A 13,304-nucleotide genomic window follows, 5' to 3' on the forward strand; every position below is an offset into this window, starting at 1 on the left:
GTCCTAGAGGAGATCAATCTTGACTGCTCTTTAGAAGGCCAGATCCTGAAGATGAAACTCAAATACTTTGGCCACCTAATGAGAAGGAAGGACTCACTGGAGAAGAGCCTAATGCTGGGAAAGATTGAAGGCAAAAGAAGAAGGGGACGACAGAGAATGAGGTGGCTGGATGGAGTCACTGAAGCAGTAAGCATGAGCTTAAATAAACTTGAGAGGATGGTAGAACATTGTCCATGGGTCACGATGGTTCGGACACAACTTCGCAACTAACAACAACAACAACATAGTGCCTTTTGCAGGCTCACTAGTCAATGACAGTCAGTACATTTTAATTCATGTGCAACTGTTCTTTTCTGTTTATATGTTTAAATGCATATATATGAGTTACTTTAGTAACCTGTTTAAATGTGTTCTGTGAATGTTAGATACTGGTTTCAACTACAGTGGTTTCCACCAAGGTCCTCTGTTCCGGCGGGAACAAAGGTTTAATCCTATTGGTCGAAGGGTCTGACAGCTCCCTATAAAAGGGCTGCTGTCAGACTCCACCTTTGCTGGATTGTTCTCACTTGTTGTACTTAATAAAGAGCTGTTGTTACCGTTAAGCCTGTGTGTGCCTATCCATTACCCAATCCAACAGTGAATGTATCCAGAAATTAGTAATATAGGCTGGATACACACACACACACACACACACACACACACACACCCAAAAAATCAAACCACAGTTAATGCAAACACAGACCTGGACTGTATTGCTAATGCAAATGTAGTCTTGGACTTACAACAGTTCACTTAGTGACTGTTCAAAGATATAACGGCAATGAAAACAGTGGCTTATGACCATTTTTCACACTTATGACCATTGCAGCATCTCTATGGACACATGATTTACATTCGGAGGTGCTATTGCACTTGCTCACGTGCCCACCCCATAATTTAATGCCCCCTGGGCAGTGACCCCTGCACATGCACGCATGACACCCACGCTACCTCATGCATGCGTGCACGGCTTTCTTGAAGCCTGGGGAGGGCGAAAATGGCCTCCCCCACCCACTGGAGGCCCTCTGGAGGCCAGAAATGTCCCGGTTTCTGACTTTCGGTGGGCCCAGTAGGTCCCTTTTCGCCCTCCCCAGGCTCCAGAGGCTTTCTAGGAGCCTTGGGAGGCCGAAAAACAGCCCAATATGCAAACCAGAACGCCATTGGGGCGTTTTTCACCCTCCGGAGGGCAAAAAATAGCCGAAAATCAGCTGGCCAGCACACACATGCGCACTGGAGCTGACAGGGCAATGCCTCCTGTACCCTCAGAAATGGGTCCATGTGCCACGCGTGCCATAGGTTTACCATCACAGGCCTACCACATGAAAATTGTGGTCATAAATCAAAGACTACTTGTACTCTTGACTTGGATCATTCTGGATTACTTACAAGGTGTTCTGCAATGTCAAAATGTAGCCTGTGTACAACAGCTTCATGAATAAGGGTTAGGGTTAGGGTTAATGTCCCTCATAGATTTTACTGAAACTACCAGTGAGAACCTGGAAGTAATGTTACTGGAAATCTTTGCTGAATAGAAGGATCCTCTATGTATTACAGGGCTGGGGTAACAAGAAGGGCATTAATGAGTAATGCCCTGCTAGGATAAGGGCTGGTGTGGAATTTCAATCTTTAATTTATCTTCATCAGTCTGTAATTCACCTAATTGCAGCACAGATTAGGCTGGGCTGGATTCAAAAAACTCAGCATGGGAACAACAACTACAGAGTCATTTTCTCTGCATGCCGGGAGAAGCTTCACCTACCCAAACGGTAGTCACACCATGTCACTCCTACAGGCCAGGAACAAGAGTAGAGAAAAAAAAAAGAGAGAGAGAAGAAGCTGGGATGGGAGAGGAAAGGGAAGAGCCATCTGGCTGGGCACCCCACTCTCTGGCCCCTTCGGATTGAAAGAAACGCCTGGGCAGCCAGCCAGAGGCTTCCCAAAATAATTGGGCCTCCATGGATAATTGTAGCTCTTCCATGCCACTCGGAGGCGGCAGACTCCACATCTGTACCCTACGGCTTGAGAGTGGTCTGCCTCCCTCCATCCTATCCCAGCTAAGGAGTTCACTTTTCTGCTCTGACATTGGAGTCAAGGAGCCCGGCTGGAAACGGAGGCCTAAAGAAACACTGGAAAGGAAGGAAGGATGCTAAAAGGAACAGGGCGACAACAGAGTTATTGAGCAAACTTTGGTGAGGCCAGCATCCCAGGATAATTGGCAGGCAGTGATGTATGTGCTTGTCTAAATGCATCTAGGTCAGCTTTGTTTTTATAAAAGACCCACATGTAAAGATTTGGGGAAAAGGAGAAGCACTGATTAGTCTCCCCACAGCATCTCCCAAGTTGTCCCCACTCCAAACTGGGATGGTTTCCAATATAAGGTCTAGCTGGGGAAACAGTCAAAGCAACTACAGGTTGCTTCTCGACTTACAAGAGTTGGTTAAGTGACCATTCAAAGTTATAACGGCACCGAAAAAAGTGACTCATGATCTGTTTTTCAGCATTTCCAGCATCCCTGTGATCAAAATTCAGACGCTTGGCAATTGGTTCATATTTATGACTGTTGCTGTGTCCCGAAATCCATGTGATCCCTTTTTGAAACCTTCTGACAAGTAAAGTCAACGGGGAAGCCAGATTCACTTAACAACTGTGTTTCTAACTTATCTACTGATGTGATTCACTTAACAATGGTGGCAAGAAAGTCGTAAAATGGGGCAAAACTCACTTAACAAACGTCCCAGTTAGCAAAATAAATGTTGGGCTCAATTTGTGGTCGTAAGTCAAAAGAACCTTTAGTGGTAAAGAGGACTGGCCAAACTCTTGTCAAACTCTTGGCTGGTTTAAGCCTCTTACACCTGCAGTTGGGGATGTATAACTTTGTAATGGAGGGGTTGGGCATGGTTTAAAAAAAAAAACCCCATGTGGGCCAAGATTCTTGTAAGTTGCAATCAATGTGCGAATGTGTGAATCCTGCCAACTGTATGTGTGTCAATCTGCTCCAGGAGAGCTGTTCATATGGTAGTGGAGCTGAAGGTCTTAGGTTCAACATCAAGCACACAACGTCCCTTTCACTCTTCTGCTCTGATTTCCTTGGTGGTGGAGGCTGCCCTTGTAGACTATATACTGTCTTTCCCTATTCCAAGCACTTGTAAGTGGAGACATCTCTTGCGAACAATCTGCATCAGAGCTTATTCTGATATTTACAGTGTTATCCCCATCACTGCTTTCATTGTGTTGAGATTATTCTCGGGACACCATCTTCATTTGATGCAGAATATTTTAGGCTTCTCTTTTATCCCAAAGGTGCTTTTTTCAAGAGGCAACTGGACCGTCTGGTTTTCCTTTGAAGAGGTTTCACTTCTCATCCAAGAAGCCTCTTCAACTCTGAGAAGCGAAACGTCTTCAAAGAAAAACCAGAAAGTCCAGTTGCCTCTTGAAAAAAGCACCTTTGGGGCAACCATGATCTGGATGACTAAGAAACTCCATCGACAGATTCCTACTCTTTTCTTCACCACAAATCCCCTTTTGTGGCCATGGACCATGGCTATCGACCCCCAAGATTTAACTCAAGATTTAAATCATAACATTTCTTCAAGCCTTTGCTGACCTCCTGCAATAACATCACACCCCCTGCCCCTTGGGTCCAGGGACCACAGGTTGAGGTCAATGCTTACTCCCTTTTTCCCCTAATCCACAGCAAATTCAAGGAAAAGCAACCCCATTTTCAAAACAATTGTGCCAAACCTGCATTGTTAGATTGCTCAGATCCAAAATGAAATCTGCGCAAGATTTGCTTTCATTTTATTGAAATATTTTTGTTTTAATGTTTTGACATTTTCCTATTCAGACAAGCTCACATACATAAAGCAAACAGTGCAATAGTGATGTAATTAATGAGGTAGCTTTATTAAGTCCAGGCTGCCTTGATAGGCCAGATTTAAAAAAGAAAAAAAAGTTTTATAACTCTGTTTACAAGTTAAGGTGACCTCAATGAATTTGATATTTTTTTAAAATATTAAAAATTGAAAAAAGGAGTCAGTCTTATTAGCTATTTTTCTTCACTAATCTTGTTTCAATAATTAATTAAAATTAATTTTTATTTTTTAAATTTTTTTGTGCCCATTATAACTTTGAAATTGAGGAGTCTAAGTAGCTGGTTTGCTACTTATTTATTATTATTATTTTATTATTATTATTTGCAGCGCAAATAGGGATACGGTGGCTCAGTGGTTAAGACGCAGAGCTTGTCGATCAGAAAGGTCGGCAGTTCAGTGGTTTGAATCCCTAGTGAGTGAGCTCCCATTACTTATCCCAGCTTCTGCCAACCTAGCAGTTCGAAAGCATGTAAAAATGCAAGTAGAAAAATAGGACCCACCTTTGGTGGGAAGGCAACAGCGTTCTGTGCGCCTTTGGCATTTAGTCATGCCGGCCACATGACCACAGAGATGTCTTTGGACATCGCTGGCTCTTCGCCTTTGAAATGGCGATGAGCACCGCCCCCTAGATTCGGCAACGACTAGCACATATCTGCGAGGGGAACCTTTACCTTTACCTTAAGTAGTTGGTTCTCGCATAACTTTGAACAATTGCTAAGTGGCCAGTCCTAAATTGAGGACTATCTGTATTGAGAATTTGGGTGTGTCCTGGATTCCCCGTTCTGCATCTAAAATCTGTCCAATGACCGAAGCAGTATATATTTTTCTTTTCTGATAGCGAACCCAAATTCACATGTTGTTCTTCTAAATGAGCGCAGTTCTACATTTGGGGATTGTTTCTCTTTACAAATCCTTTCCAGGCTGAACGATGGCTCTAAGGTTCCTATTCTTCCTAGATCTAACTCAATGCACTTCTGAAGGTGACATTCAGTCAGAGATTCAGTTCCCAGAACAAGTCCTGAGAACCAGAAAGTTCTGCATTCCTCACACGTCCATAGCAGCCTTCATTATTCATCCATCAAGACCTACGAGATGAATGCTGGCACAGAAAGCAGATCTACTGCTGGAACTCGGGCCATAGTCTGCCCCTTGTCCAGAGCCATCATCTTCCACAGCTTTTTGGCCTCTGAGGTTTTTGACAGTTTTTTTTTTAAACCAGAATCTTCCAGTTTTAGATACTTTTTGCTTTTGCTCAAGGAAACACCGGCTAAACAAAACCAACCTATTTTTTTTAAAAAACTTGGTATCTTCCCATCTTCATTTTGATTAGGCAAACTTGTTCCTTTAAGTCAGGGGTCACCAACTGGTGGTCCGTAGAAAAATTATTTGCCTTTTTTAAATTGTGCTAAATCCTATTTATCTTTTAAAAAAATCATATTAGTGGTCTACAGGATTTAAAATTATCAATTTAGTGGTTCCTGAGGTCCGAAAGGTTGGGGACCCCTGCTTTAAGTGACTTTAAAACGTTAAAAGCCTATTGTGAGAACACAGCACCTTTGCAGTGCAGTTTTCCAAAGAGGGGGGGGACTCTGAAGCTTGCACAACGAGAACACCTGCCATAGGTATGCATGCTGCACATGCTCAGAGGCACTGCCCTTAAGTTCTCTTGAGAGGGGAGGGGGGAGAGAAAAGGCTCAGAAGTTATCAGCAGGAACCTGCTGGTGTTTCTCCTTGAAGCTCAGGGAGAGCTGCGGCTCTTCCCTCCAGGCTGCTGCGGTGTTGCTTCGCGGCTCCCCCTCCCGTCAGGTCCCAGTCACATGCCTGCCTGCAGCCTCCGTTAATCCTGCGCCCGGCGTGAGAGGGACGGAGCGAACTGAACAGCTTCACCTGGCGGCGCGGCGGGGGGACTGGAGCCGCCGGATTTGCTGCCCCTGCAGTGGGTAAGCCAGCCGGGGTCTCCCGCCGGGGGGGGGGGGGCGGCGGCGGCTGGGGCAGGGAAGTCGGTAAGCGGAGCGGCTGCCGTTGCGGTTGGCACCGAAACGCGCCGCCGTCCTTTCCCCCCGGGGAGCCAAAGGCGGATCGCGCGAATGGTTTTGCGCGGCGTCGTTGGCGCCCGTCGGGGTGATTGCTTCATGGTCTCCCCTCGGAGAGGGGTGCTTTTGGGTCTAAGTAAGGCCGGGAGGGCCCGCACTTCTTCACCCCGTCTCCGGGTGTCACCGGCGGTTGGAGAATCGGCGGTGCAGGCGAAAGTAGGCGCTGCTGCTTTCCAGCCCAGAACTTTCTCTTGGGATTCGTTTGGAAGCGACGACCAGTCTTCCTTTTTGGAAGAGGTGGAAGTTTGGATACCGCAGGAGGACAGCGGTCGTCTGAGCGTGTCCAGAGTTTTTTTAAATTATTATTATTATTATTATTTCAGGCCATTACATAAGCAAGGAGCCAGTGGCGCATAGGTTGGTTATAAGTGGCGTTTCATCGTTCCTACTTTAAGCCTGGACCGCACGCTTAAGGAGGTTGGGGGTGGTGGTGTTTACTTTTTCTGCGCGAGCATCCAAAACGAACCTGATTCGAATTGGAAAGAAACCTGGGAGTCTAGAGACAGTGGCAGGAAATCTGGAGCTCATCCCATTCTCTCTGGCCCAGCTTTATGGCTTGCAGAAATGGGTTGAGAATACCAGCCTATCTCAATAGGCCTTTGACCATTGAGCTGAGGTGTGATATATGCGAAGCATTTGATGATACTCACAGTAGCTGTTTCACCCAATTCCCTTAATTGGATCAGTGGATCAGTGAAGGACTAGCAGATGCATTACACCCCAACATGTGGTTAATGCTAGCCTTAATTTTTTTTCCCTTTGGTTGTTGCAGCGTGTGTGCTGTGTAACCCAGATTGCTTAGTTAAATGATGATTTCAGGTGAATCCAGATCCTGGATTAATTTAGAAATAGATGGGCTGTGTTAGTGCAGACAGAGTGAAGCACAGCATGATGATCTCTTCATAGGCCAGTGTCTTGCTCTTTTTTTGGGGGGGGGTCCCCTACCACAGGATGTCTCTTCTCTTCCAATAAAAAAGACCCCCCCCCATTGGCCTGCATTTAGCCCTTTAGATATTTGGGACATATTTACAGTCCAAGCATTACCTATGGGGAAAATACTTTTCAGGGTGCCTCTGATGCAGAGAATTCTAGCACGGGGGTTCCTAACTGGAGGTGCAAGACAATATACCGGGGGTGCAAAAACTTGGGTTTAGACGTTTCAAAATTAGAGCGCATATGGATAATTCAATGCAGGTATTTACTTTTGTAAGGGGTGCGAAAATATATCTGAAGTGTTCTAGGGGTGCGGGATATAGAAAAAGTTGGGAACCCCTGTGCTAGAACCTAGTGGGATGTTGTTCCTGAGCAGATATTCCTGGTGGTTTTTCCAACCTGCTGTCATTGGGCCAGTTGAGTGAAACCTTGAGACCACCACTAATTCCAACCAACAGATCATCCATCCTCTGCGATTCAAAATTTGATTTTGATAGATGCAAATAGATTGACAGGATGGATTTATTTTTTTGTTACAGTGTACAATGAAATCTGGAATTTGAGATAACGATGGATGCTGAGGCTCTCTCTGCCTCTGACACAGAGCACTCGTCAGAGCCTTTCCCCAGAATCCAGGACTGGCCCATGTTCCTCCTCAACCTGCTCACTGTCCGAATCTGCTGCCAGCTCTGCTAGCTGCTGGCGAGCCACAACACTAGGTAACATCTTCAGCGGAGTTTAAGAACCCTAAATTTTGCTGAAGATGTTACCTAGCCTGATAACCAAATGTTCGGGAACCAACGTATAAGCTAGGAGAACGAACCTTCGCTCTCATGCATAGTATTCCTTCTTCCAACTCATCCCCATAATAACAGCAATCTAGACATTAGGAAGGGCTGAGAAATAAGCAACTGGAAGTTAACCAGTCAGCTTTTTTGGCTGAGGGTGGACTGGAATGTGGCTTCACCATGTTCCCTTCTCCTGCCTTGGGATGCTCTGTGGTTGATTTGTCCTCGAAATGAGATCTTTGAGTAAATGGAACCTTCCTTCTTCCAAAGCTATTTTCCAGCCATATGAGATTTCCTGGTCCTGAGAATCAGCACATATTTTTCCTTCTTTCTAACTTAGTTTTCTTTTCTTTTTTGCCAGAAAATCCTTATTCTCTCACCCTGTTCTGGATTAGCTAACTCTCTCCCTTATAGCTTTTATGGCAGCTTTTTACGTCAGACAGGAGACCATGCCAGGGAGTATGCCAAATCCCTGCATATTTTCAATTCTCCTAGAAGCCAGCCGGCAGTTCTGTGGGAACAGGAAACGGCTTCTCAGGGTTTTCTATCCCCCCCCCCCCCCCCCCGGCCCGCCTCAGCTTTGCTAGCAAAAATAACATAGAGGCATAGTTGTAATCAGTGAAGGGTTTTCCACAATCATTTGACATTCTGTCCGGTTTTAGAAAAAATGGCCCACAAACCAACCCACCCATTATTATCTTCTCTAACACGACTACTTTCAAACTTCATCCCACAATTAAGGTGTGGTGGGATGTGATTCCAAATTAGTTTCAAAACAGACTTTTTCAAAAAAAAAAATCTTTAACCATTTTAGATTAAAAAGATGCAAGTATCACCTGCAGCAATATGGTGGAGTATATTGAAATGCACCTGTCCAGGATTCCAGCCAACTAGGAAAGCCAAGCCCTTTCTGGAGGAACTTTTATTATACTTCCCCATTTTTTTTAATTTCCTTTCCTTTTATTTTTCAGTGACAACCAGTGTGCTAAACATACCCAATCCTTGTTGTATTTTCTTTTGTTTGTTGGTTTGGCTGTCTTTAATTTCTAAAACAAATATGAAGATTTTTTTTCTCCTGTTTTAGCTATTTATAGTCCCCACTTAGTGGCTTTGTTGTTCAAAGGAATGATGATGTTAGAAATTATGATGTTAGAAATCTGGGAGAATGTTTATTGGGTGCATGTGAAATTGCAAGCAATCAAAGTGCCGTTCGGCCTGTTTCATGACTGGTTTAGTGGGTTCATGTTTTGGGAATGTGCTTAAGGCAAAAAGATTTTACAATCCCCGTTCCATTTTGGGGGGCATATGCGAGCACGTATTGAAATATTTAGATTGGTCCAATGTTTGTCAAATGTCCTGATTCTTCGGAAACTGGAGGGAGGTTTTATTCAAAACCAGTCAAGGAAGGTAAATATATCAGAGGAATCTTCCTGTTGTTTCGTTGTTCTCTTCCAAACAGAACATTTATGACAGCAGATTAAAAAAAACAAAACTAGTTATAACTAGAGAAGATGATGATCAGAGACCAGGCAAGCACATCATGCAGAGATCCAGGCAGTATTTTCTTCTGATGTGGCATGACATTTCTATCTCTACAAATGGAGAATTATTGAATAATGTGATTGGACTTCTTACAGAAAATGAAATGCATTAAGACTCTCAGAGGGGGGAAAAGACACAGTAGACTCACTTGGAAGTGTGAGAGGCAGTCTCTTGGGTTTTTGTGACCCTTTCTATTTTTAACACAGGAAGTCCTTGCTTAATGATGGTAATTGGGGCCAGAATTTCCTTTGCTAAGTGATAATGATTATAAAATGTTGTGACTGCCTCATTTAGCGATGGCAATCCTGGCAATCTCAGTTGCTGTTGTTAAGTGAGGATCGCAGGTTATTGAAAAAGGACCTCACACAATCACAACTTGCAATTTGCTGCTGGCCTCCAAGAAACACAGTCATTGTTGGAAAACTGGCAAGAAGTACAGATAAGTTCCGGTCAGAACAAGTTTTCCTTTAGACCAGGGGTCTCCAACCTTGGCAACTTTTAAGACTTGTGGACTTCAACTCCCAGAATTCTTCAGACAGCTTTGCTTTGCTGACTGAGGAATTCTGGGATTTGAAGCCCACAAGTCTTAAAAGTTGCCAAGGTTGCTTTAGACGGCTTGTATGCAGGCCAGTGGGCATATAAAAGTGGTGCAGAGTGCAGGTGGGTGCCCAGCTCCAGGCACAGTGGTTGGGGGTTGCTGCAGTGTGAGTCTGGGTAGGGCTCCTCGGGGGGAAAAAACTTCAGGAGTGACTTGCGACCCTTACCTGTTGCTGGCTTCCACATTGACTTTGCTCATTGGAAGCTGGCAGGGAAGGCTGCAAATGGCAATCACATGATGTGTCATAACTGTGAGTCAGTTGCCAGCCCCCACGCCCCCCTGATGCGACCACGTGATCATGGAGCTGCTTCAGTAGTGGTAACTTTTGAGGATTGATCATAGTACCATGCACTCAGTAGCACTTGTAACTTTGAATGATCACAGAACGAGTGTTGTTAACCAAAGACTTCCTAGAGGGGTAGTTCTCGACTTACATCCACAATTGAGTCTAAAATATCCATTGATAAGCAGGACAGTGGTTAAAAGGGAATTTTGCCCCATTTTACAACTTTTCATGCACAGCTATCAGGTGAATCACCTGATGCACAGCTATCAGGTGAAGCAGTTGTTACGTTGGTAACACAGTTGTTAAGTGACTCTGGCTTCCCCATCGACTTTCCTTGGCAAAAGGGGATCATGTGAACCCAGGATACTGCAAATGTCATGGATACATGCCAGCAGTAGTCATGTTGGAAGAAAATATCCTTCTGGGTTCAGCTCCAAGTGGGGGAAAAGACATTGGAAACATGGAAGCTGCTTGGAAAGGTGGTTTAATGGTGGGCAGGATCACATGGCTTGAGCTCCTGAACAGAAAATGAGGATCACATGCTTCCAGATGTTGGGTGAAGAAGAAAAGAAAGCGAGATGCTGAAAGTTCCTGGCTTTATGCCCTCTCTGGTCTTTGATCTTGAGCTTGTATTCTGATTGGTTGTCAGACTCCCATGGGGCCATGCAGGGGCAACTCTTTAGGTTGTGCTTTGAGTCCAAGTTTGGTTGAGCATTGCTTCTTCCCACCTGCCCTGTGTTGAGATGGCTAAAGGGCTAATACTATCATGCCTTAATCCCATCACCCTGGAACTGAAAGGGGGTGGGAGATCTTTGCTTTGTAGAATAGACTGTCTCACGCATTTTAATGGCCCATTAAAAAGGTGGGGGCTATTAAGAGTGAGTCTGTTTCCTGCCTAAAACATGTTTCTCCATTTCTGATCCAGGGAAATATAATATTCTGCCTTTTCAATATTTCCTAGGATATTTCATTCTTCTAGGAGAGGGTGGGTGGGTGTTTAACTTCCTACAGTCGTAAGTGTGAAAAACAGTCATAAGTCACTCTTCAATGCTGTTGTAAGTTCAAATGATCGCTAAACGATGTTAGAATAATTGTCTCAAAAACTGTTGCGCTCAAAAACATCTTTCTGGATGGTGCGTCTCAGGGAGATGTGGAATGTATTTTGTTCAGTCACACCGTTGATGCAAGAGTTAAAGTGGGTTCCAAACTATTTGCTTTTGAGGATGGAGTTTAAAATGTGATTTGGTGATGCATTAGTAATTCTTATTTTTCGGATCACAATACAGGTTAATTGACCTTCATTCAGAGTGGCTCTTACTGTAAGAATATAGGGCAGAAAGTCAAATGTTTGCAGGCAACCAATCCTTTTGCAATGCCACAGTAAGTTGGAATTAATGATTTTGAAAATCCCCGAGGAGATGCTTTCTAGCTCTAGAGAGCCATCAGCTAAGAAAAGCATTTTTCTAAGGACCCTCCTGGTTCAAATCTGGGTCAGTGTAATGTGCTTAAGAAGTTCATTTTTAAACTGTAATGGGACAAAGACCAGAGGTGTGCAGGGAACAAGATACTTACACTTTCCCAACTGTCTTCCTGAATTTCATTGGAAATTCTAGGAGTTTCAGGCCCAACATTGAGAGGGTGCCAGGTTTGGGGAAATTGTGTTGCTTTATTTTTAAAAACTCAGTATTTTCAGTTTGGAGGCCAGGGTATTATGCTCCGCACAGCTGTAGGAACCATAGCTGAGACTAAATGAGGCATCAGAAATTGGGCTTTCCATATCCAAGATATCTTTACTGAGGTTCTGGACAGTCCCAGAGAGCACACCCACCAATTCCCAAAATACATGAGGTCAGTACCCCTGCATCTAGGCTTCTGATCTGTCTTTTCTGTTCCCTGAGATTTGTGCAGGACTGCAGCTGAGCTTGTCTAGCAATAAGTATTTAGTGTTTAATTGATATATTAATCAAATAATGCCCTGTTCATTTAATCTGTGGTGGCATAACATAATAGTATTTAAGATATGTACCTCTGGGTTTGAAAAAATTACCTTATTGTTTAAAGAAAATGAGCAAATGTGCATGCAAATATATACACTGTATGTATAAGCCTGTATTACAGGTAATCCTTGATTTATGATCATAGTTGGGACCAGAATTTTGGTTGCTAAGCAGTGCAGTCATTAGATGAGTCACATGGCTAGACCTGAATTTATGACCATTTTTATTTTGGTCGTTAAGTGAATCCGTCTCCCCAATTGACTTTGCCATCTGGGAAGATTGCAAATTGCAATTACAAAACCACACACAGTGCCCCTTGCCAAATGTCCAAATTGCGATCCTATTAACTACAAGGGTGGTAGGATGGTCATAACTTTGAGGATGGGTTATATGTCATTTTTTTCTGTGGCCGTCATAACTTTTAATTTCATTCAATCATTGAATGAATGGTTGAGTGAATGAATGAATTATTGAATGACTCAATAAGGATTCATTCAATCATTAATAAATTAATTGTTGTAAAGTTGAGGACTACATGTATATTATATGTCAGGGGTGTCCAAACTTGGCAACTTTAAGACTTGTGGACTTCAACTCCCAGAATTCCCCAGCCAGCTGGCTGGGGAATTCTGGGAGTTGAAGTCCACAAGTCTTAAAGATGCCAAGTTTGGACATCCCTGTTATATGTGAATGTGTATAACCATACACCAGAGTTTTCCTTTTTTAAAAAAGTTTTATTTATTTTTTTAATACAACTTTATACATATTATAGAAACAAAGTATTGACCGGATTTTTCCTTTTACATCCTCTCATTTACATAATCCATTTTACATCATAGCTTGGTTTTCCCTTTCAGCCAGATTATTTTCTTCCATTATTTTCCATTTTCTATATTCATTTTTTCTTAATACATAAACAATATCTTCAATTGCCCCTTCAAAGATTACACCAATTTATCATTTCATATTTCTCTATTGGTCTATTTTACTATAAGCAATATATATCCTCTAGTTACGTTTTGACATAAAGCATTTCTTTCAATTTTTACAATTAACAATATACTATAATTTCTTTATTTCTTAATTAGTTGCATAACAATACCAATCATACTACTATTCCCTTTAATCTACTAATACAACTCTTGTTCCCCTTCTT

General features: G+C 43.2%; 1 protein-coding gene across 3 annotated transcripts in view; it reads left to right on the forward strand.

Moving 5' to 3' along the window:
• The first annotated feature begins 5,595 nt into the window (after nucleotides 1-5,595).
• Nucleotides 5,596-13,304, forward strand: part of SEPTIN4 (septin 4) — a 62,653-nt gene continuing 54,944 nt past the window's right edge. For all 3 annotated transcript variants that reach the window (XM_081943397.1, XM_081943399.1, XM_081943398.1), the window contains exon 1: nucleotides 5,596-5,851. The gene's annotated coding sequence lies outside the window, so the exon portion shown is untranslated. The remainder of the gene's footprint in view (nucleotides 5,852-13,304) is intronic.

The sequence above is a fragment of the Natrix helvetica genome (genome assembly GCF_964273705.1).
Source record: "Natrix helvetica genome assembly, chromosome: 2".
NCBI classification, from domain to species: domain Eukaryota; kingdom Metazoa; phylum Chordata; class Lepidosauria; order Squamata; family Natricidae; genus Natrix; species Natrix helvetica.